The sequence below is a fragment of the Salvelinus sp. IW2-2015 genome, linkage group LG5 (assembly GCF_002910315.2).
Source record: "Salvelinus sp. IW2-2015 linkage group LG5, ASM291031v2, whole genome shotgun sequence".
Classification (NCBI taxonomy): domain Eukaryota; kingdom Metazoa; phylum Chordata; class Actinopteri; order Salmoniformes; family Salmonidae; genus Salvelinus; species Salvelinus sp. IW2-2015.
Genome location: NC_036844.1, coordinates 22,388,414 through 22,407,131, shown reverse-complemented (window position 1 = coordinate 22,407,131; position 18,718 = coordinate 22,388,414). Strand labels below are relative to the sequence as shown.

The 18,718-nt window shown below is 44.1% G+C and overlaps 1 pseudogene; it reads right to left on the bottom strand.

Annotated features, from left to right (window-relative positions):
• The window catches only part of LOC111964064 (colorectal mutant cancer protein-like), a 146,558-nt pseudogene that overhangs the window by 48,232 nt on the left and 79,608 nt on the right, over window positions 1-18,718 (bottom strand).

The following is an 18,718-nucleotide window of genomic DNA, read 5'->3' as shown; positions in this document are numbered from 1 at the left end:
CCACAAAGTTTGCTGCTTCAGTGTCTTCAGATATTTTTGTCAGATGTTACTGTGGAATACTGAAGTATAATTACAAGCATTTCATAAGTGTCAAAGGCTTTTATTAACAATTACATAAAGTTGATGCAGAGTCAATATTTGCAGTGTTGACCCTTCTTTTTCAAGACCTCTTCTGGGCCACATCCTGACTGATGGCAGCCCATTCTTGCATAATCAATGCATGGAGTTTGTCAGAATTTGTGGGTTTTTGTTTGTCCACCCGCCTCTTGAGGATTGACCACAAGTTCTCAATGGGATTAAGGTCTGGGGAGTGTCCTGGCTATGGACCCAAAATATCGATGTTTTTTTCCCGAGCCACTTAGTTATCACTTTTGCCTTATGGAAGGTGCTCCATCATGCTGGAAAAGGCATTGTTCGGCACCAAACTGTTCCTGGATGGTTGGGAGAAGTTGCTCTCGATGTGTTGGTACCATTCTTTATTCATGGCTGTGTTCTTAGGCAAAATTGTGAGTGAGCCCACTCCCTTGGCTGAGAAGCAACCCCACACATGAATGGTCTCAGGATGCTTTACTGTTGGCATGACACAGGACTGATGGTAGCGCTCACCTTGTCTTCACCGGTCAAGCTTTTTCCGGATGCCCCAAACAATCGGAAAGGGTATTCATCAGAGAAAATGACTTTACCCCAGTCCTCAGCAGTCCAATCCCTGTACCTTTTGCAGAATATCTGTAAAGGCTGTCTTCGTGTGAAAGAGAGGAGGACCAAACTGCAGCGTGATGATAATTCATATTTTAATAGGCTACTTTTACAAAAACAAACAAAAACAACAAACTGACAGAAAGAACCGAAGACGCTACAGTCACGAACTAGTGAACACAGACCAGATGAACACACGAACAGGAACAATCACCCACAAAACACACTACAAAACAGGCTACCTAAATATGGTTCCCAATCAGAGACAATGACTAACACCTGGGCAGACGGGCAGCGCAGGCGGCGCTGGGCAGACGGCAGACTCTGGCCTGCTGAGGCGCACAGTAGGCCTGGTGCGTGGTGCCGGAACTGGTGGTACCGGACTGGAGACAAGCACCACTAGGCGAGTGCGGGGAGCAGGAACAGGGCACACTGGATTCTCGAAGCGCACTATAAGCCTGGTGCGTGGTACCAGCACTGGTGGTACCGGGCTGAGGGCACGCACCTCAGGGCGAGTGCGGTGAGAAGGAACAGTGCGTACAGGGCTCTGGAGACGCACCGTAGGCCTGGTGCGTGGTGCCGGAACTGGTGGTACCGGGCTGGGAACACAAACCACTGGGCGAGTGCGGAGAGGAGAGACAGGGCGTACTGGACTCTGGAGACGCACAGGAAGCCTGGTGCGTGGTGTTGGCACTGGTGGTACTGGGCTGGTGCGAGGAGGTGGCACCGGATAGACCGGACCGTGAAGGCGCACTGGAGCTCTTGAGCACCGAGCCTGCCCAACCTTACCTGGTTGAATGCTCCCCGTAGCCAGGCCAGTGCCGTGAGGTATAATAGCCCGCACTGGGCTGTGCTGGCGAACCGGGGACACCATGCGTAAGGCTGGTGCCATGTACACCGGCCCGAGGAGACGCACTGGAGACCAGATGCGTTGAGCTGGCTTCATGGCACCTGGCTCGATGCCCACTCTAGCCCGGCCAATACATTTTTGGGGCTGTCTCTCGGGCTTCCTACCGTGTCGCCGTGCTGCCTCCATTCGCCGTTATCCCTCCTCACATTGCTCCATAGAATCCCAGGCGGGCTCCGGCACTCTCCCTGGGTCGACCGCCCACCTGTCTATCTCTTCCCAAGTATTAACACAGTCCAGATCACGCTTTCGTGCAGCCTCCTCATAACGCCGCCTCTCCGCTTTCGCTGCCTCCAGCTCAGCTTTGGGGCGGCGATATTCCCCTGGCTCTGCCCAGGGTCCTTTACCGTCCAACTCGTTCTCCCATGTCCATTCCTGACATCGCTGCTGCTGCTGCTGCCGCTGTCCGTTACCACGCTGCTTGGTCCGGTTTTGGTGGGTGATTCTGTAACGGCTGTCTTCGGGTGAAAGAGAGGAGGACCAAACTGCAGCGTGATGATAATCCATATTTTAATAGGCTACTTAAACAACGAACAAAAACAACAAACTGACAGAAAGAACCGAAGACGCTACAGTTCCGAACTAGGGAACACAGACCAGATGAACACACGAAGAGGAACAATCACCCACAAAACACACTACAAAACAGGCTACCTAAATATGGTTCCCAATCAGAGACAATGACTAACATCTGCCTCTGATTGAGAACCATATCAGGCCAAACAAGAAACCCCACATAGAAACAGACAACATAGATAATACCCACCCAGCTCACGTCCTGACCAACTAAATAAAGACTAAACAAAGGAAATAAGGTCAGAACCGTGACAATATCAGTCTGTCCCTGATGTTTTTCCTGGAGAGAAGTGGCTTCTTTGCTGCCCTTCTTGATACCAGGCCATCCTCCAAAAGTCTTCGCCTCACTGTTCGTGCAGATGCACTCACACCTGCCTGCTGCTATTCCTGAGCAAGCTCTATACTGGTGGTGACCCGATCCCGCAGCTGAATCAACTTTAGGAGACGGTCCTGGCGCTTGCTGGACTTTCTTGGGCGCCCTGAAGCCTTCTTCACAACAATTGAACCACTCTCCTTGAAGTTCTTGATGATCCGATAAATGGTTAATTTAGGTGCAATCTTACTGGCAGCAATATCCTTGCCAGTGAAGCCCTTTTTGTGCAAAGCAATGATGACGGCATGTGTTTCCTTGCAGTTAACCATGATTGACAGAGGAAGATCAATGATTCCAAGCACCACCCTCCTTTTGAAGCTTCCAGTCTGTTATTCGAACTCAATCAGCATGACAGAGTGATCTCCAGCCTGTCCTCGTCAACACTCACACCTGTGATAATGAGAGAATCACTGACATGATGTCAGCTGGTCCTTTTGTGGCAGGGCTGAAATGCAGTGGAAATGTTTTTGGGGGATTCAGTTCATTTGCATGGCAAAGAGGGACTTTGCAATTAATTGCAATTCATCTGATCACTCGTCATAACATTCTGGAGTATATGCAAATTGCCATCACACAAACTGAGAAAGCAGACTTTGTGAAAATGTATATTTGTGTCATTCTCAAAACTTTTGGCCACGACTGTACTGTACATTGCCTTTGGAAAGTATTAAGACCCCTTGACCTGTTTCACATTTTGTTATGTTACAGCCTTATTCTAAAATTGACTCAATTGCTTTTTTACTAACCAATATATACACAATACCCCATAATGACAAAGCAAAAACAGATTTAGATTTTTTAGCTAAATTATAAAAAATAAAAAATAAACTGAAATATCACATTTACATAAGTATTCAGACCCTTTACTCAGTACTTTGTTGAAGCACCTTTGGCAGAAATTACAGCGTTGAGTCTTCTTGGGTATGATGCTACAAGCTTGGCACAACTGTATTTGGGAAGTTTCTCCCATTCTTCTCTGCAGATCCTCTCAAGCTCTGTCCGGTTGGATAGGAAGCAATGCTGCACAGCTATTTTCAGGTCTCTCCAGAGATGTTCGATCGGGTTCAAGTCCGGGCTCTGGCTGGGCCACTCAAGGACATTCAGAGACTTGTCCCGAAGCCACTCCTGCGTTGTCTTGGCTGTGTGCTTAGGGTCATTGTCCTGTTGGACAGTGAACCTTCACACCAGTCTGAGGTCCTGAGCACTCTGTAGCAGGTTTTCATCAAGGATCTCTCTGGACTTTGCTCCGTTCATCTTTGCCTCGATCCTGACTAGTCTCGCAGTCCCTGCTGCTGAAAAACATCCTCACAGCATGATGCTGCCACCACCATGCTTCATCATAGGGATGGTGCAGGTTTCCTCCAGATGTGACGTTTGGCATTCAGGCCAAAGAGTTCAATCTTGGTTTCATCAGACCAGAGAATCTTGTTCCTCATGATTTGAGAGTCTTTAGGTGCCTTTTTGGCAAACTCCAAGCAGGCTGTCATGTTCCTTTTACCGAGGAGTGGCTTCCGTCTAGCCACTCTACCATAAAGGCCTGATTGGAGTGCTGCAGAGATGGTTGTCCTTCTGGAAGGTTCTCCCATCTCCACAGACGAACTCTAGAGCTAAGTACTTGGTGGCCTTTTCCCAGGATTGCTCAGTTTGACTGGGATACCAGCTCTAGGAAGAGTCTTGGTGGTTCCAAACTTCTTCCATTTAAGAATGATTGAGGCCACTGTGTTCTTGGGGACCTTCAATGCTGGAGAAATGTTTTGGGTACCCTTCCCCAGATCCATGCCTCAAAACAATCCAGTCTCGGAGCTCTACTGACAATTCCTTCAATCTCAATTGGTTTTTGATCCGACATGCACTGTCAACTGTAGGATCTTATATAAACAGATGTGTGCCTTTCCAAATCGTGTATAATCAATTGAATTTACCACAGGTGGACTCCAATCAAGTTGTAAAAACATCAAGGATGATCAATGGAAACAGGATGCACCTGAGCTCAAATTCTAGTCTCATAGCAAAGGGTCTGAATACTTATGTAAATAAGGTATTTCTGTTTTTAATACATTTGCAAAAATGTATACAAACCTGTTTTCGCTTTGTCATTATGGGGTATTGTGTGTAGATTGCTGAGGAACTTCTTTTATTTAATCCATTTTAGAATAAGGCTGTAACGTAACAAAATGTGAAAAAGTAAAGGGGTCTGAATACTTTCCGATGGCACTGTAGCTGGGTCTGTTGATAGTCCCACCCCCCTGTTCCCCTGTTCGAGGTGACGTTGTCAGGTCAATCTTTAGTGTCAACGGGGCTTTGTGGGTGCAGAGGGAGGGAGCAGTGGGGTATGAGTTACACCAGGTCTGCCACACCATACTGGTGATAGATACCCATCTCTGACACTTCTGCTGATGCTGCGGTTATCATCAGCCAGCTGCTACAAGGAAATGTCCTACCTACTGTCACTCTCTCTCTTACTCTGTCTACCCCTCTCTCTATCCTACTTCCTTTATTTTAACACTGCCATCTTCCCCCTCAAAGCCTTCAGTATTGAATAGGCATCCAGTAGCTCCTTACCCCGATGCTGCTGATCTCTGATCCCAGAACAGGCCTCTCGGTGGAGGAAGACTCCGACCTGGTTTTAGACAGTTTCACCCGCTCCGCCACCTAGCAACAAGACAACAAACTGCTTGATCTCCAAGGCATTCCTAGTCGATCACAAAACATTTCTATAAAAAACCCAACGATATAGCCTTACATTCCTACTTTTTTCTGTCTCGCACTGTTGGCAGTAGGTGCACTTTCTACAGCTGCCATGTGTCTGAAGGTACCAACTCTGCGTGCCCGGAGAGAAAATCAAGTGCACCTACAGGCCTACGCATTGCTCAGATCACTGTGTCTGTCTGCAGCTTTCTCGAGCGCACAGCAAAGGAAGTTGATACTGTGATTTCAAAACGTCTAAAACCATGACTAAAGAGAGACTGTCAACAATTACAGCAAAGAGCTGCTGTTTTTATGAGTGAGTTCATGTTGAAATGCGCTTAACCACTCACACTACAGTTTCAATGAATGAGTAGCAAAGTGTATCGATAGGCTTGCATTGTTATTATTAGCGACGGTCTTCTTTTATATCAAGGAATATTTCACTTACTCTGGTCATAAGAGCAACAACATGAATTTGTACATGAGGCAGAACTAATGCGGTGTGACTCGAGTTTTGCCATCAGCGCGAGTTTCGCCATCCCCTTTTTGGTCTTAGCGGAGCGGGGAGGGCTGAGGGATGGTCTGATGGTGAGAGGCGGACCCGCTGATGCGCTCCCTCCGCTGAGACTGACCATCAGAGGCAGGCACAAGCAGTCCAGTAACATAAAGAAAGCACATTATTTCAATGTATGCTCACTCAGCTGTGCCTCACAAGTAATACAACAAATTATGATCTATTACCAGTGTGAAATGTAATGTCTGAGAAGAACATAATTGGCAGGGCAATTCAAGCATTGCATAATGAATTGGGCATATAGCCTAATGCAAACTTAATTTCTACAGAACTGTTTTTAATAGGTTAATGTTGCATAGGTTTACATTTTTTTTTTTTTTTAAATCTGTGGTATATCTCAGCCTTCATTTTGACTCAGAAAGTGATCTCGGCTCAGAAAAGGTCCACTGCTCTAATGTATTGTATTCCCTCTGAGGCTCAATGTCAAGGACACACACGGGACAGTGGAAGAGCGAATGGTTGCCTGATTACCACTGTCCCTCTCTGGCTGGACAAGCCAAAGGCTAGTATGCTGATTAGTGTGTGTGTGTGTGTGTGTGTGTGTGTGTGTGTGCTGTCTCTTATACACATCTAGATGTGTATAAGAGACAGGTGTGTGTGTGTGTGTGTGTGTGTGCGCGCAATTCAACTCATAGAGACAGTACTATAAGAGATGGTGAAAATTGGAAAAGAAAACAAAATGTTTGTCCTTGGTCATTCCAGAGGAGAGTTCATAATATCCCCAGAGAGACATTGCATTACCTCATATGAATGTACGATATTCAATTTCTTCATTTCTATTACTCAAGACCGTGTGAGGTCTTAACCCTTTAATGTACTTCCACATGCATAACTTTTTTTTCTTCCCCTTACTATGCATGTCATAGTGTGTGTGTTCTACCTTGGCCACAGGTATATCGTTACTGCTGCTGCTGGTGCTGAGTTCCCCAGTGCTGGGGTTGATTGGACGGGAGGCGGGGGTGAGACGCCCGGGGCTGGACAGGCCTGCAGGCTGGGAGCTATGGAGACGCGTCTGCAGCTCCCGCACCTGGGGATAAGACACCATAGAGATATATTCTATTACAATTTCATGTGAACGTGTTCTATTTAATTGTATGGCACACAAAGACACACATAAGCTGGTGGTCATGGGCATGGCAAAACATTAAAATAACATGAATAAAACGTCAATAACACCCAGACCTGCTGAAAACAAACAACTGCTTATGACCTCATCATACAGAGGATTGACAAAAGGACTCAGTTAGTTGCAACTTTAACCACTTCTTGCTCCAGTTTTAGACAATGTGAGGATCCATCCCATCTCTTTAAAGCAGTGGGCAAAGGCAGGAATTTTGGGACAGTGATGATGTCATGAATCAAGAGGCAACAGGGTACTTGAGTCACTCCACTGCTGACAGGCTTCTCCTCACTCTATATTAAGCATCAAAAAGCTATTTGGAAAGGCTTGCCAGATCTCGCAATGAATTTGTATGCAAGCTTGGATTTGTCTGTATTATGCTTGCAGCTTGTATACAAAATCCAAATGCTGTTGTCAATATGTTGTTACCTCTTCACAACCCTAAGCAGTTTAGGCTCCAGGTGTGTGTGTGTGGTTGTGTGCATGAATGTTGGGGTGTGTGTATGTGTCAGAGGGAGAGAGCTTCCTCTGCCAGGAAAAGCGTGGAAAAGAAAGAACATTAGTTTGACCCCTGGCTCATGAAAATACTGTATAAACAGTGAAAACTAAGCAAACTTGGTTTTGAAAACAATGGCCTTTTGTGCTTTACACAGCACCCATTGTACACACAGAGACACCACAATATATACCAGCAAACAGTCACCAACTGGCATGAGTTGTTGGCAGCACTGGATAGCTGAATAAACATGACAAGAAGTCAAAATCATGTTAGCTACCTGCATGTTGTCAATAATATAGGCAAACCTTTAAATTGCACACATACATGTGGCATTATAGGTACAGGTAAATCTATCTACATCAAATGTATGGTCTGTAAATCAGGCTTCCTCTAGGGCAGATATACTGGCCTGGAAAACAGCCTGCATCTGCCACTAACTCTGTCTCTGTCTCTGCCTCCGCCAGCCAGACTGCGAGAACAGATTTTCCCCACCTCTATTTCCCTACGGACGCCAGGGGAGAGGAGACTTTCAGAGACAGATAGAGAGAGAAAGGGATGAGCGGAAATAGAAGAGTAAGTGAGTGACAGAAAAAGGGGGGCGAGAGGAGAGTGGGGAAAGGTTGACAGTGAAGCAGAGACACTGGGAATGAGAGAGGGAGAGCAGGGTGTAGGAGAGGGAGAGATAGCAAGCTGGTCCTGGAAACACAATTAGACCCAACCAAATCATGAGAACACAAAACAATATTACGTGACACTTTGTAAATATATATTTTTCTTTTCACTGAGCAAACTAGAACGCTATTTGGCCCTAAACAGAGTACAGTGGCAGAATACCGGACCACTGTGACTGACCCAAAATTAAGAAAAGCTTTGAAAGGTCGTCGTACGCAGACCTGGCTGTGCACACTGCCTACAAAATCCATTGAAAACTGAGCTGCACTTCCTAACCTCCTGCCAAATGTATGAGCATATTAGAGATACATAATACCCTCAGATTACACAGACCCACTTTGAAAACAAATACAATTCCAGACCCACAGCGTGCAATCACAGCAGCAAGATTTGTGACCTGTTAACAATGCTGTTTGAAGAAAAAACAACACGTATTTATGTTTATTTATTTTCCCTTTTCTACTTTAACTATTTGCACATTGTTACAACACTGTGTCATGACTGTCCTGTGAGGATCACAATGGGTCAGATCAGCTTGGCAATGGCTGACAATAACCAGACTGTCACGCCCTGACCGTAGAGAGCCTTTTAATGTCTCTATTTAGTTTGGTCAGGGTGTGATTTGGGGTGGGCATTCTGTTTTTCGTTTTCTATGATTTGGTATTTCTATGTTTTGGCCGGGTATGGTTCTCAATCAGGGACAGCTGTCTATCGTTGTCTCTGATTGGGAACCATACTTAGGTAGCCTTTTTTCCCACCTGTCTTTGTGGGAAGTTGACTTTGTTTAGGGCACATAGCCTTTAGCTTCACGGTTTGTTTTTGTATGGTTTATTGTATTTTGTCGGCGTAATTTTTTATTCAAGAAAATGTACGCTCACCACGCTGCACCTTGGTCCTCTTATTCCAACGGCCGTGACAGAACTTCCCACCAACAAAGGACCAAGCAGCGTGGTAAGGAGGAGCAGCGTGGCCAGGGGTATGAGACAACCTGGGAGGAGGTAGAGAGGTGGTCGGTCGACCCAGGGAGAGAGCTAGAGCCCGCCTGGGATTCTATGGAGCAGTGCAAAGAGGGATACCGGAGGATGGAGTCGGCGAGACGAACACGGCTGGCAAGGAAGCCCGAGAGGCAGCCCCCCCCCAAAAAAAAACAATTGAGGGGGGGCACACGGGGAGTGTGGCAGAGTGTTATGCGGTGGAAAGTGAAACCTCCACACCAGGTCGTAAATTTGAGCAGGAGAGAACTCTCTCTCTACCCTTTAGTATCAACCAAAGAAATTCGGTTGTCTAGAGAGATTTTTGCCGCCCCAAAACTCTAACGTTAAAAAAGTGAATCATGGAACAATATTTCTAAAGTAACGATATTGTCACGCCCTAACCTTAGAGAGCCTTTTTATGTCTCTATTTGCTTTGGTCAGGGTGTGATTTGGGGTGGGCATTCTATGTTTTGTTTTCTATGATTTTGTGGTTCTATGTTTTGGCCGGGTATGGTTCTCAATCAGGGACAGCTGTCTATCGTTGTCTCTGATTGGGAACCATACTTAGGTTGCCCTTTTTCCCTCCTTTCGGGGTGGGTAGTTAACTTTGTTTGTGGCACTAATGCCCTGTAAGCTTCCCGGTTGTTTTTCGTTTGTTGTTTTGTTGGTGACATTTTGAAATAAAACGGAAAATGTACGCTTACCACGCTGCACCTTGGTCTTCTTCCAGCAACGGCCGTGACAGATATGGGAAATGGTCAGTGGGGAGACATAGGAAACTAATGTCATATTGTTTTTCATTTTGTGATGTTATTAAAAACGGTATGGACCAAATACTGTAACTTGGAAAGGATACCCATATTCATCCAATATGTTGTGAATACAATATGAAAAATGATTAAAGTATTTTTGTTAAGATATGAAAGAGCTTTTAGCACGGGTAAGAGAGAACTTCTAATCATATCCTTTTCACATTAAGTAGCAATGCCCCGAGTGAGGTCAGAGAGCTTGTCAGCATGATGGAACGCCACTTTTAGCCAGAGTGCATAAAAAGCCTTTGTTACGAAATTAACATTAGACCAGGAAGCGTGAGGCGAGAGCTACATGTTTTAAATGGTTGAAACTCTGAATTTCAACACGAGGTGAAGAAATACTCACCTTCCTTTAGACCAGAGAGACGAAGAGCTGCAGCTCATGTCTATTGTGGTCCGAATCCTGAATACCAACACGAGGAGGAAGAGGTGAGAAGCTCATCTCAGACAATCACTGGTACAGCTGTCTTAAGTCAGATATTGAGAAAAGCTCATCTAAGTGAGACTATCCTACTACGCTCATCACCAATGGGAACCGTCGGCATGGCCTTTCGGACAATCAGAGCCATACAGCTGGAAGGCTAACAACTTTCCGAGAAGGCTTGGTTCCGACCGAGATAAACGACGAACAAAGGCATTTCACACGTAAATACATTCATGATTTCTTATTCCAAATTGGCGGCGGTTCGTGTGCAAAGTATATGTTTAATGGGAGAATAGTTATAGAATGTTTACGTTTTTCTCGGTCTCTCGCTGTGTAAAAGCCGTCATATTTTGTCAGTCCACTAGGGACCTTTCTCTCGTGTAAAGTGTGTATGTAAATTCTGTGTTATTATTTAGTTAGCAAATAAATAATTAAATCCATGTGTAGTGCTGAATAATGAGCAAGGCTGGGGGTTTTGCAGATCCAAGAACGTTACGATAGTTCAGAATGAGTATTTGATAAGAAGTACAGTGCCTTGCAAAAGTACTCATCCCCTTTGCATTTTTCCTATTTTGTTGCATTTTTATTTGGATTTCATGTAATGGACATACACAATAGTAATGGACATACACAATAGTCCAAATTGGTGAAGTGAAATTTAGAAAAATAACTTGTTCCAAAAAATTCTAAAAAACTGAAAAGTGGTGCGTGCATATGGATTCAACCCCTTTGCTATGAAGCCCCTAAATAAGATCTGGTGCAACCAATTACCTTCGGAAGTCACATTATTAGTTAAATAAATTCCACTTGTGTGAAATCTAAGTGTCACATGATATGTCACATGATGTCAGTATATATACACCTGTTCTGAAAGGCCTCAGAGTCTGCAACACCACTAAGCAAGGGGCACCACCAAGCAAGCGGCACCATGAAGACCAAGGAGCTCTTCAAACAGGTCAGGGACAAAGTTGTGGAGAAGTACAGATCAGGGTTGGGTTATAAAAAAAAATCTGAAACTTTGAACATCCCACAGAGCACCATTAAATCCATTATAATTTTTTTTGAAAGAATATGGCACCACAACAAACATGCCAAGAGAGGGCCGCCCACCAAAACTAACGGACCAGGCATTTAGGGCATTAATCAGAGAGGCAACACAGATACCAAAGATAAACCTGAAGGAGCTGCAAAGCTCCACAACAGAGATGGGAGTATCTGTCCATAGGACCACTTTAAGCCATACACTCCACAGAGTTGGGCTTTACGGAAGAGTGGCCAGAAAAAAGCCATTGCTTAAAAAAAAAAATAGCAAACATGTTTGGTGTTTGCCAAAAGGCATGTGGGAGACTCCCCAAACATATGGAAGAAGGTACTCTGGTCAGATGAGACTAAAATGTAGCTTTTTGGCATGAAAAACATCCCCACAGCATGATTCTGCCACCAACATGCTTCAGGTTTTTCCATCAGCAGGGACTGGGAAACTGGTCAGAATTGAAGGAATGATGATGGCACTAAGTACAGGGAAATTATTGAGGGAAACCTGTTTCAGTCTTCCAGAGATTTGAGACTGGGACGGAGGGTCACCTTCAAGCAGGACAATGACCCTAAGCATACTGCTAAAGCAACACTCGAGTGGTTTAAGGGGAAAATTGAAATGTCTTGGAATGGCCTAGTCAAAGCCCAGACCTCAATCCAATTGAGAATCTGTGGTATGACTTAAAGATTGCTGTACACCAGCAGAACCCACCCAACTTGAAGGAGCTGAAGCAGTTTTCCCTTGAAGAACGGGCAAACATCCCAGTGGCTAGATGTGCAAAGCTTATAGAGACATACCCCAAGAGACTTGGAGCTGTAATTGCTGCAAAAGGTGGCTCTACAAAGTATTGACTCAAGTTCTGTTTTTTGGTCTTATTTCTTGTTTGCTTCACAATTAAAAATATTTTGCATCTTCAAAGCGGTAGGCATGTTGTGTAAATGAAATTATACAACCCCCCCCAAAATCTATTTTAATTCCAGGTTGTAAGGCAACAAAATAGGAAAAATGCCAAGGGGGGTGGATTTTTTCACAAGCCACTGCAATGATTAATAAGATGACTTATTGATGAAATTGAAATAGGTAAAGACCTTATATAGCTTAATTCGGGAGATGGTAACTCTCTAAACATCTTCTTCCGTGGTGCCCCAAATCCTAATGAGTTAATTATACATTATTAATTTAAAATCGGGTAACAATTAAAGATAGTTAGTGGATTAAATAACAGTCATCAGATTAATGAATGTAAAGTCACGACAACTGTATATAGACATAATGACTGTTCACTGTGTATTGTTAATTTCACTTGCTTTGGAAATGTAAACATATGTTTCCCAAGGCAATAAATGTGAGTGAGAGAGAGATAGAGAGAGAGCGCAGCGTGTAAAAGAATGCGAGAGAGCTTGGCCATGACTTTGAACACTGCTGTTTTTCCTCTACTCCTCTCCTGAGAAACTCCGTGGGAGCCGAGGATCTGAAAAAAGCCAACATGGCTGCCATGTGCTGCCAAAGGACACAGAGATGACTGCGACATCATGAACTAGTCCTCTAGCCAGCTTTCTCACCTCATGATCCCTGAGAAAAGAAACTGCAAAGAATATGATTCTGATTCTGTTTGGTTCTGGCCAGTTTATAAACCGAGGACTTTGTTTGACTCACATGCACATCTGTCCAGGACAGTTCTTGTATCCAGCTGATTTTAAAAAGTATACTGAACAACAATATAAAAGGCAATATGCAACAATTTGAACGAAGTTCATATAAGGAAATCAGTCAATTGAAATACATTCATTAGGCCCTAATCCATGGATTTTACATGACTGGGAATGGGCGCAGCCATGAGTGGGCCTGGGAGGGCATAGGCATACCCACTTGGGAGCCAGGTCCAGCCATTGCAGCGCCAGGCCAGCCAATCAGAATGAGTTTTTCCCCACAAAGAGCTTTATTACAGACAGAAATATTCCTCCGTTTCATCAGCTGTCCGAGTGAGTGGCAGGTCTCAGACAATCCCGCAGGTGAAGAAGCCGGAAGTGAAGGTCCTGGGCTGGCGTGGTTACACGTGGTCTGCAGTTGTGAGGCTGGCAACAACTCTGGTGGACATTCCTGCAGTCAGCATGCCAATTGCACACTCCCTCAAAACTTGAGACATCTGTGGCATTGTGTTGTGTGACAAAACAGCACATTTTAGAGTGGCGTGTTATTGTCCTCAGCACAAAGTGCACCTGTGTAATGATCATTCTGTTTAATCAGCTTCTTCATATGCAACAAATGTCAACTGGATGGATAAACTTGGCAAAGGAGAAATGCTCACCAAATTTGTACGCAAAATTTGAGAGAAATAAGCTTTTTGTGCGTATGGACAATTTCTCAGATCTTTTATTTCAGCTCATGAAACATGGGACCAACACTTACCATGTTGCGTTTACATTTTGGTTCAGTATACACTGCCTTATGCTGTGGTGTTTCACTGGAAGTGGTTGATTCCAACATATGTGATTCTTATTATGAGTGGAGTGCATTGTAAAAGCTTAGAAGGCTTACAATGACATGCCAATATATAGTGTTCTGTATCTGGCCTTTAAAGTCAAACGCTCTTTTGTATCGTAAACAAAATGCTGACACAGCTAAATTATGTGGACAAGACACATACAGTACCGGTACTGTAAAAAGGTGTAAAAGATGCTTACTACCACAGTAAATACCTGTCCTTCAATGGAGGGTAAAAGCCTAGGGAAGGAAAGTTAAGATCGTATCTGGACCTTGAGTCTCAAATGAGGGGGAATCCATATTTTAAAAGGCTGAGTGGGAGCAAGCGGGCCCCCAAGGACGCGCCGGTGTGTGCATAGAAAATCCTTCACGGAGCCCCGCATTGAAACAGCAATGCAATACATTTGTTCAATTTCTCTGTAAAACAGACAGATTTCATTAGAGGAAAGAGGAGAGGAGAAATTGAGAGGGTGGGAGGAACGAGTGCTCTGAGCTGAGCTGAGCTGTGATGCTTTTTCTGCTGCGTCTAGGTCTCCTTTGAGGACCCGCCAGAATTAGTGAGGCTGGTTAGGTCGGCCTGGCCATTTTTCGCTCGATTCATCTCGCGGTCTAATCGCATTACGGTCCTAACTAGCTTCAGCAAGCCTTGGGAGGACACCAGATTTGATTATGTGTCTAAAAGCGCTCAACGTATTGATTCAGATGGCTGCCCTAACCGGCGCACCATCCATAGTTTGGTTCAGAAAGCAGAACTCAGTTCGCAGCTGGAAAATTCAAAGGGTTCATTCTTGCAGGAGCAAGGATAAATACACGTGTCTTGCCACTGGTGCCCAGTAATGTCTTCTTCTCCTTCAGACTTCCCTGAATAAACTTCCTGGAATTAGAAATGGTACGTGCGAGTGTCTGTCAATGCAGTGGCCTAGCGACAAAGCATCAGAGAACATGTCTATATTTGAACTGATCGCCGCAGATCTTTCAATCCAACGGACATGGTGGACCATAATTACAGCTTAGAGCCTCTGTGCAGAGAATTTTTTTATTCATTCAGATTCAGTCTTAGTTCTCTGCCTAGAACAGGTTCACACTAGGACACATTTACTAGAGATTTGGCAATAGACTCAAGATCTCACAACTTTTTCGGGATCTAATAAAAAACATGAAACCGAATGAAAACTAAGAAACATACAGCTTTGTTAAGTCACTTCTTTCTTCCTTCCTCCTCACTAGATACCTTTTTGTATCGTATTGACTGTTATGGGTCAGATTCAATAAAAATGTATGTAAACCTGCCTTAGTAATAATAAGCAATGATGCACCCCAGTCTGTTAGCCACCAACACAGTCATGTGGAAAGGCTCAAAAGGTACACAGAAAACGCACAAAACACATAAACCAAATGACAGAAAATATTTTTTTAAATCATAATAACAGGACCCAGCTGACTGACCCGCCGTCTCAAGCGGTCACGTTCCTCCCGGATGGCGTTCATGGTGGCCTTGGTGCGGTTCAAGTCCTCCTCCTTGGAGCACAGCATGGCCGTCAGGCTCTCGTTCTCTTCCCTCAGGCCGGCCAGCTCCTTCTGCCAGTGCATACGCTCCTCCGACAGGCTGGGGTAGAAGTCCCGGCCCAAGGCCCCCTCGATCTCCTCCACCGTCTGGGGGAAAGGAGGAAAGAGTGGGAACATTATTTTATTTTAAAGTGCCTTATGTACAGTTGAAGTCGGAAGCTTACATACACTTAGGTTGGAGTCATTAAAACTCGTTTTTTAACCACTCCACAAATTTCTTGTTAACAAACTATAGTTTTGGCAAGTCGGTTAGGACATCTACGTTGTGAATGACACAAGTCATTTTTATAATTCACTGTATCACAATTCAAGTGGGTCAGAAGTATACATACACGAAGTTGACCGTGCCTTTAAATATCTTCAAAAATTCCAGAAAATGATGGCATGGCTTTAGAAGCTTCTGATAGGCTAATTGACATTATTTGAGTCAATTGGAGGTCTACCTGTGGATGTATTTCAAGGCCTACCTTCAAACTCAGTGCCTCTTTGCTTGACATCATGGGAAAATCAAGAAAAATCAGCCAAGACCTCAGAATGAAAATTGTAGACCTCCACAAGTCTGGTTCATCCTTGGGAGCAATTTCCAAATGCATGAAGGTACCACGGTCATCTGTACAAACAATAGTACGCAAGTATAAACACCATGGGACCACGCAGCCGTCATACCGCTCAGGAAGGAGACGCGTTCTGTCTCCTAGAGACACTCCTAAAAGTGCAAATCAATCCCAGAACAACAGCAAAGGACCTTGTGAAGATGCTGGAGGAAACAGGTACTAAAGTATCTATATCCACAGTAAAACGAGTCCTGTATCGACATAACCTGAAAGGCCGCTCAGCAAGGAAGAAACCACTGTTCCAAAACCGCCATAAAAAAGCCAGAGTACGGTTTGCAATTGCACAAAGATCATACTTTTTGGAGAAATGTCCTCTGGTCTGATGAAACAAAAATAGAACTGTTTGGCCATAATGACCATCGTTATGTTTGGAGGAAAAAGGGGGAGGCTTGCAAGCCGAAGAACACCATCCCAACCGTGAAGCACGGGGTGGCAGCATCATGTTGTGGGGGTGCTTTGCTGCAGGAGGGGCTGGTGCACTTCACAAAACAGATGGCATCATGAGGGTGGAAAATTATGTGGATATATTGAAGCAACATCTCAAGACATCAGTCAGGAAGTTAAAGCTTGGTCGCAAATGGCTCTTCCAAATGGACAATGACCCCAAGCATTCTTCCAAAGTTGTGGCAAAATGGCTTAAGGACAACAAAGTCAAGGTATTGGAGTGGCCATCATAAAGCCCTGACCTCAATCCTATAGTCTGGAACTAAAAAGCGTGTGAAAGTAAGAAGGCTTACAAACCTGACTCATCTGTCAGGAGGAATGGGCCAAAATTCACCCAACTTATTGTGGGAAGCTTGTGGAAGGCTACCTGAAACGTTTGACCCAAGTTAAACAATTTAAAGGCAATGCTACCAAATACTAATTGAGTGTATGTAAACTTCTGACACACTGGGAATGTGATGAAAGAAATAAAAGCGGAAAGAAATAATTCTCTCTACTATTATTCTGACATTTCACATTCTTAAAATAAAGTGGTGATCCAAACTGACCTAAGACAGGGAATTTTTAGGAATTGTGAAAAACGGAGTTTAAATGTATTTGGCTAAGGTGTATGTAAACTTCAACTGTGTATAGGGTGTTGAGATTGAGATGAATGGTAACAATTCTAGTAACCAAATGTGAGTGACTGTGGGACTCTGGGACTCATTGGACTCATTCTCTGGGACTCATTGAATTGGCATCACAAGGAAAAACAATTTGGTACCTTGTAGTAGCCCCAAGAAAGAGACAAGAAAATTATATCAGAAAAACTAACAAGGAGACAAAACAAAAGTGAGACAGACAAAACAAGAAAATCTAACATGTCAGGCACATTCGTTTTTGCACAGGATTTTACCCTACATATTAGTTCACAATTTGTATGTTAATAATTTGTTGGTAGTGTAGTCCATCACGCGTCTCAATTTACATGAGTAGAACAAGTATCCAAGACTATGATTTATGTACATGTGACTTTTTCATTTTTTTATCTAGTGTAAGAAACCCTGATCTCTCAAAGTGCCCATATTTCAGAGTGTATAACTGTGTATGTGCGTGCGTGCGTACGCGAGTGTGAGATATGGCAGATGGTTAGAGTCTATGACCATGTCGGTCTTTACAGATCCTCATCTCTGATGCCAGAGTGATTCATAGGTTTGTAGTGGGCTTACAGACACGCTTGAGTCCCGCCTTCATCTCCTCTCCACCCCCGAGAGTCAACCTCTCTTATCCCTCCATCCATCTATCCCTCTCATCCCTCCATCCATCCATCTCCCTCTCACAGCTCCCAAACAGAGCGAGAGCGATAGAGAGAGAGCAGGAGAGAGGGGGGGGGAAGTTTGATGAAGAGGAAATTGGTTTAAACAGTGAAAGGAAATGGAATGAGCTTCCCAAGTCTCATCGACTGCTGTAGATCTCACACCAGGCCAGCTATGGAGCAAAAGTTTTGCATTTGTATTAGGATACTGAAATGGAATTTCATATTTTGGAATTTGCAATACACAAATTGAATCATAGAATTCATAATTTGGAGTTGTATTTCACGATTTGAAACTGAATTGAATAAATATTTAATTCTGTTATAAAATTCAATTGAATATTTACAGTGCCGTTTTTATTTAATTCATACATTTTAAATCCAGGCCGTAACACAACAAAATGTGTTATAAGTCAATGGGTATGAATACTATCTGAAGGCACTGTATTCAGAACCCTTGACTTTTCCCACATTTTGTTACCTTATAGCCTTATTCTAAAATGGATTAAATCTACACACGATACCCCATAATGACAAAGCAAAAACAGGTTTTCAGAAATATCATATTTACATAAGTATTCAGACCCTTTACTCAGTACTTTGTTGAAGTACCTTTGGCAGTGATTACAGCGTTGAGTCTTCTTGGGTTTGACGCTACAAGCTTGGCACACCTGTATTTGGGGAGTTTCTCCCATTCTTCTCTGCAGAACATCTCAAGCTCTGTCAGGTTGGATGGGGAGCGTCGCTGCACAGCCATTTTCAGGTCTCTCCAGAGATGTTCGACTGGGTCTGTTTGGGCCACTCAAGGATATTCAGAGACTTGTCCCGAAGCCACTCCTGCGTTGTCTTGGCTGTGTGCTTTGGGTCGTTGTCCTGTTGGAAGGTGAACCTTCACACCAGTATGAGGTCCTGAGTGCTCTAGAGCAGGTTTTAATCAAGGATCTCCCTGTACTTTGTTCTGTTAA